Here is a 6,000-nt window from a genome sequence, read left to right on the forward strand (position 1 = left end):
CCGTGCTGAGCCTAGACCAGCCTGGAGCTGGGCTAGTGCAGGCCTGACAACTCTCTACCAGGTTGAGCCAAGTCTGCTCAGAGCAGACCCAATTGATTGGGTTCAGCTGGGCCTGAACTGAACCCGAGACGACTGGGTCGACTCGGTACTATTGGCTCCTTTCAAAAAAAGAATTTAAGTGAGGGATATGGCTGTGCTCGGCTGACTGTCAGTCCTCGGCAAACACTTGCACATGCCTTGGCAGGGCCTCTGAGATGTTCTACAGGCTGGCTGCCAGGTCTTGGCAAGCAAGTGCGCAAGCTCTGTAGGGCCTGTACATTGACTGTCAGGCCAGGCAGTGGCCTGACAACCCTATAAGGGCCTCAAGGGAAACCCTGCCAGACCTGCACAAGGTCGCTCTGCCCCAGCCGCGTGGACTCGGCTGGGATTGTGCTCCTCTACTTACATATATAGTATATACGATATATATTTTTGTTTGGCTGCAGTCTGGCCAGTTTGGGCCAGACTGGGCCTAATGGACTGAGTTCTGCTGGACCCAACAGGCGGTAGCCCTCTTTCACCGGGTCAACAATTATATAAATATGTGTATATAGATACATTTATATATACACACTTACACATACCTACCCACGACAGAATAAGCTCAATCAAGGCATAATTATAAAAGGTTTGGTGTACGTATGCATAAATGAGGGTAGACTTAGCATACAAAAATTTTCAATGTTCCTGTAGATGTCCAGAACTTGCTATGTTCAGCCCTGTATAGGTGAAAGAGTGACTAGTCACACCTTCTTATAATTGTTGTATCATACTAAATCAACATAATGCTTTAGAAACTGTATCTTATGTGTTTGCATACCATAAATGGATGTGTTTTTCACATGCACCGTCACTTGAATGTTCACCCATTTTAAATTGAAAAGTTTCATGAATGAAAACATGCCTTTAGCATGAACACATGTATTGGATGAAAGTATGCATTTGTCTGACACACGTATATTGAATGAAAGCATACAATTATCATGACTATGTGACCTCATACACACGCATAAGTATATCATTGTTCCATACATATGTTACAATTTGCACACATAAATATGTATCGAGAAGCATTCAAAGGTAATGTATAGTGCCCTGTCGTGCTGTTGGAGGCCAACTGAGTGGCTCGGTCCGACAACAAGAGAATATATATATATATATATATATATATATATATATATATAGAGAGAGAGAGAGAGAGAGAGAGAGAGAGAGAGAGAGAGAGAGAGAGAGAGAGAGAGAAACGTTCGGTAGTGCATGAAGATTTTAGTTCTTGGTAAGTGTATATAACCTCATTTTAATCCATGCTAAGGGTGAGATTGTAACATGCTTGACTTGAGATGCCTATTTATATGTATTTAAAGGTTTGTTCTAGTTTTGGTGCATACATGATATGAATGTGTGCAGCCATGTAATTAAATTTCCAGATTTGGGTTATGTACATGTATGTTGATGATAATACATGTTATGAGTGAAAAGTTTCATATGCTTAAACTGATGTGACATGCTTAATTCTTTTATGAAGTTTGTTTTAAGTGCATGTGCATACATGAAATTGAGGTGTGTTGAACATGTACCCAAATGCATGAATGTTCACTTTTCCAAATTGAGGTGATTCGTGAATGAATGCATGTTTAGGGAATGATTTCATAAAAGCACATGTACTTAAATGGTGAACACATGCATATGAATGCTATATTTCATGCACATTGTTAATTGGTTAAATTAGATATATGAATGTGCATTTGGAGGCATGTTGACATCATTGCATATATTGCATGATTGTTATGGTTTTTGCATATGGTGTATCGATGATCAAAATGAATAATCATAGGCCTGGTGAGCCTTGAGCCTTGGTTTTGCTCTTTTTTTACTTATTTCAAATATATCACAAAAATCATATTAATATTATTGCACTATATTGCACTGTTCTATGCTTTTCTACAGGTGGTGGTCCCGTGATGGTTCTTGCAGGAGAATATGTGAGTTATTGTCTTTGTTTATATGCTGAATTGTAGATTAAAGAAATGTGATAATAATAATCTAATAAAAATAAAAGAACAGTGTAATATACGTTCTGAGATCTTCCATCAGAAGAATGAAAATCTTAGAGTTTCGGTTTTGGGGGACCACGAGCATACAAAAACTCTGTGTGCGCTATTGTTACCCTGGACCCGATATTGAGGTTCTTTCCCCTGACCACGATTTTAGGGAGAGTCCGCCACTTTGCCTGGGGGTGGTGTGTAGGCAAAGCTATTATTTTGGTATACCAAGAAAAATAACACTTGTGGATGGGTGGTTCCTGGTGTCCCCGACATTAGATGGTTGGTCTAATTTTTGAATGATTGTTTCGGTCGAGTGCTAAGTTTGGAACCCAGTAATAAAATATAAATTATGTGCTAAGCTACCCTGAAAACCTAACTTGACTTCAGAGATTTTAACCGTTTGGTGTATTCGTAGGCAACAATAATTGAAAAAAGAAACTTAAATTGTGTGCATTTAATAGGAACATGAATATGAAAAAAAAATTTCTAATAAAAGGTAATAATTTACTCATGCATTGCACTGAAGCCATGCATATTCTTGCTATACATTAGATCATACATGTTTACCTGTTTTCTTAATTGTTAAATGTTGGTGAATGCATATTGTTGTTCTATAATGCATGTTAAATGATTGTATTGCTTAAATTGTGATCCTTGTTATTTATTAAATGTCCCCTTATGCTTAATAATTGTCTCTATTACATGAATGTTTAATCAAATTATGAATTTGTCATAATTGTTTACCTTTAAGTTATTGCATAAATTACTATTTGTATTCTTTATGCTCATTTGTTTCATTAGAGGGTTTCGTACACATAATTCCTCAGATTTTTGACACCTTGTTTCTATGGGTTTTCACAACTGTAGGAGATTAGTGAAGTGACTCACTTTTGAGAGAGCTACGAGTGCTACATGTTTGCTAGACAACTTTACAGATGGACAGTGTGACTCTGTTTTGCTTTACTTTTTATTTATATTTAATTATTCATGTACTCTAAATTTTCTTATACTATTTTCTTGAGACTATTTCTTACTTAATTAATAAAACTTTGGTTTGTTATGGTGTGGATGATAAATGTAAGATCTCTTGTGGTTGGTTGGTTATCCAATTGTGAGTGAAACTGTAAAGGCCCTGGGTCTCTGGAAATATTTCTGTAATAGTTTAAAAAAAAATTATGCACTTTTTAAGAGGTATGAGTTGGGGTCGGTACAAGTTTGGTATCAGAGCACACCACAAAATCTTACACTTTTACCATCTTAGTAGCATTAAAATTTCTAATTTTTGGTAAGTGAGCCTTGTCCTGAAGTGTCACCAAGTTGTGTCTCGTACTCTAGAGCAGTCTCATTCACTGTTAAGACTATTTAACACTTTTATTTAACGTATGTGAATTTATTATGATTGACTGAATTCATAGTTTAATTCTTTTTTAGCGTGAATTCATAACCTTGGTTGTGATTATATGAATGATTTTGTTGGAGATCAATCTAAGGGGGTAGGACTGATCAAGGTTTAAATTTTTGGGAAAATTTTGCGCGTGTAGATGTATAGACACAGGGGTGCTTCGTCTTCCACTGGTGCTCCCACAGATTGGCAGGAGCAGAGGGACTTCATGATGAATGCCCTCCAAACATTGATGAAAATTATGATGACACAAGCAGAGTAGACAATACACAGGCAACACATGCGGCACACGCTGCACAAGCAGCCACTTGCATCCATCTCTCTGAGGTGATTTCAAATCCTGATGGGGCTTCTTACGAGCAATTCCTGAAGTTGGATCCATCAACTTTTTCAGAAAAGGCTGACCCAGAGGCAACCGAGAGCTGGGTCAAGGAGACTAAGCGGACATTTGACGTCCTACCTATCCTCGATGATAGAAAGTCTGCATTTGGCATGTACCGTCTGAAGAGCGATGCCAAGAAGTGGTGGGACACCCTACGAAGGGTGAAGTTCGCCAACATGAATGTGATTCTTTGGGGGGTATTCAGAGAGGAGTTTCTTGACGCATATTTTCTCTCTTTCGCTGAGGAGAAGATACAACAGAGGTTCCTTGGCTTGACTCAGGGGAACATGAGTCTGGTGGACTACACCACTAGATTCTGGAGTCTCGAGAGCTACTGCCCGAACCTCTTCAAGAATGAAAAGGCTTGGGCGATAAAGTATGTACCCGTGCTGAAGGACAAACTCCGAGTACAGGTGTTGGGAGACCAACCCACTACACTGGTGAAGGCGATTGAGACTGCGACAATCTTGAACGAAGAATGTGAGAGATTCAAGGGCTACTCGCAGAAGAAGGGCAACAATAGAGGTAGTTCGGCTGGTGGTGCGAATAAGAACCCACCCGCAGGTGGGAAGGAGTAGGGAGGCAAGAGGCAGTGGACCCAGGGGGGACGTCAGTAGGGCACACAACAGGGACAACCTCAGTAGGGGAAGGCTCAATTAGTGTGTCGCAGGTGCAACAAAAGCCATCATCCGGGCTTTTGCTTGATGTTCAAGGAGGTTTGTTTCCAGTGCCAGCAATCTAGACACATTGCTCCCTACTGTCCGAACAAGCCAGCGGCTTAGGGAGGACAACATCATCATCATCATCAACAACAACAACAACAGAGGCATCAAAAGCAACAGGGTCAATGAATGACCAATGAGAGAGTCTATGCCGTTACGACTACCACACAGGGAGATCAAACTGATCTGATCGAAGGTATTGTCTTAGTTGCTGATCATTAGGCTCGTATGATATTTGATTCTGATGCTACCTATGTCTTTTCAGTATGTTCTAATTTCGAGGGCAAAATTCTTTTAAGGATGTAGGGATGTAATATCATACTTTTTCACACTTAGCCAAATTATAATTTTTCAAAAATTTGGCTATGTCTGAGAGAAAAATCGGTTGGACCCCATCATTAAAATCGATGTTTTTGAGTCTAAGTCAGGCTCAGGTCTCATTTACAAAGTCGAGATGAGTCAATCGAAGCATAAGAAAGAGTTTTAAATTCAATGTTTAAATTCAAGCAAAATTCAGGTTATTTTCAGGTAAAATTCATAATTTGATATTAGTGTAATATGTCGTTGGATGCATCTCAGAATTTTGAGCGCAACAATATTTTATTTTCCTCAATTTGAGCTACGGTTGGTCCAAAAATCGTATTTTTCTAAAAATTTAGCAGTTTGTCAAAATGAATTCGGAGTTGGATTGGGTTGGATCTAATGCATATGATCCAAATTATTATGGATTTGGATCATAGTTAAGACCTACTTAAATCTGGATTTAATCCAGATCTTGATCTATTTTTGTTTTGGGTATGGGTTTGGATTTTTGGATCTGGATCCGGAATCAATTCTAAGCCTCATGTTTTTTCAGCTTTAAATTCAATATAAAGCTTTAATTTGGAGTTTAATAAGGTTAGAGAGCCTTCTCTGTTAATTTGTCTATTTTTGGAAGTTTTTAGTAATTTTAATTAATTAATATTTAATATTTAATTAATTAATTAATTAATTAATATTTAATATTTAATTAATTAATTAATTAATTAAATTATATTAATTATGAATTTTATTTTAGGGCTGTTTAGGACTTCTTAACAGAGTCCATATACATGCCTTAGAAGGCTAAAGAAAGCTTTAGAAAGAGTTCTAAAAGACTTGAAAAGTTTTATAAAAAAAGTCAACATGAGAAATTTTTTAAAAAAAGTTTGGAAACTAAGGAGAGTTTCTCATATGGGAGACTCTCCAGCCCTTTTTTGAAAAGGGCTGGAGAAGGGGGGGCGTCACCCCCTCTCCGTCACTTTATATAATAAAAAAAAGAGAGAATGGAGAGAGAGAGAGAGAGAGAGAGAGAGAGAGAGAGAGAGAGAGAGAGAGAGAGAGAGGAAAGAAAGGAAGAGGGAGGAAGAATAAGAACAAGTCCCTTCTTCT

The sequence above is a fragment of the Nuphar pumila genome, chromosome 12 (genome assembly GCF_984573655.1).
Source record: "Nuphar pumila chromosome 12, dmNupPumi1.hap1.1, whole genome shotgun sequence".
NCBI lineage: Eukaryota > Viridiplantae > Streptophyta > Magnoliopsida > Nymphaeales > Nymphaeaceae > Nuphar > Nuphar pumila.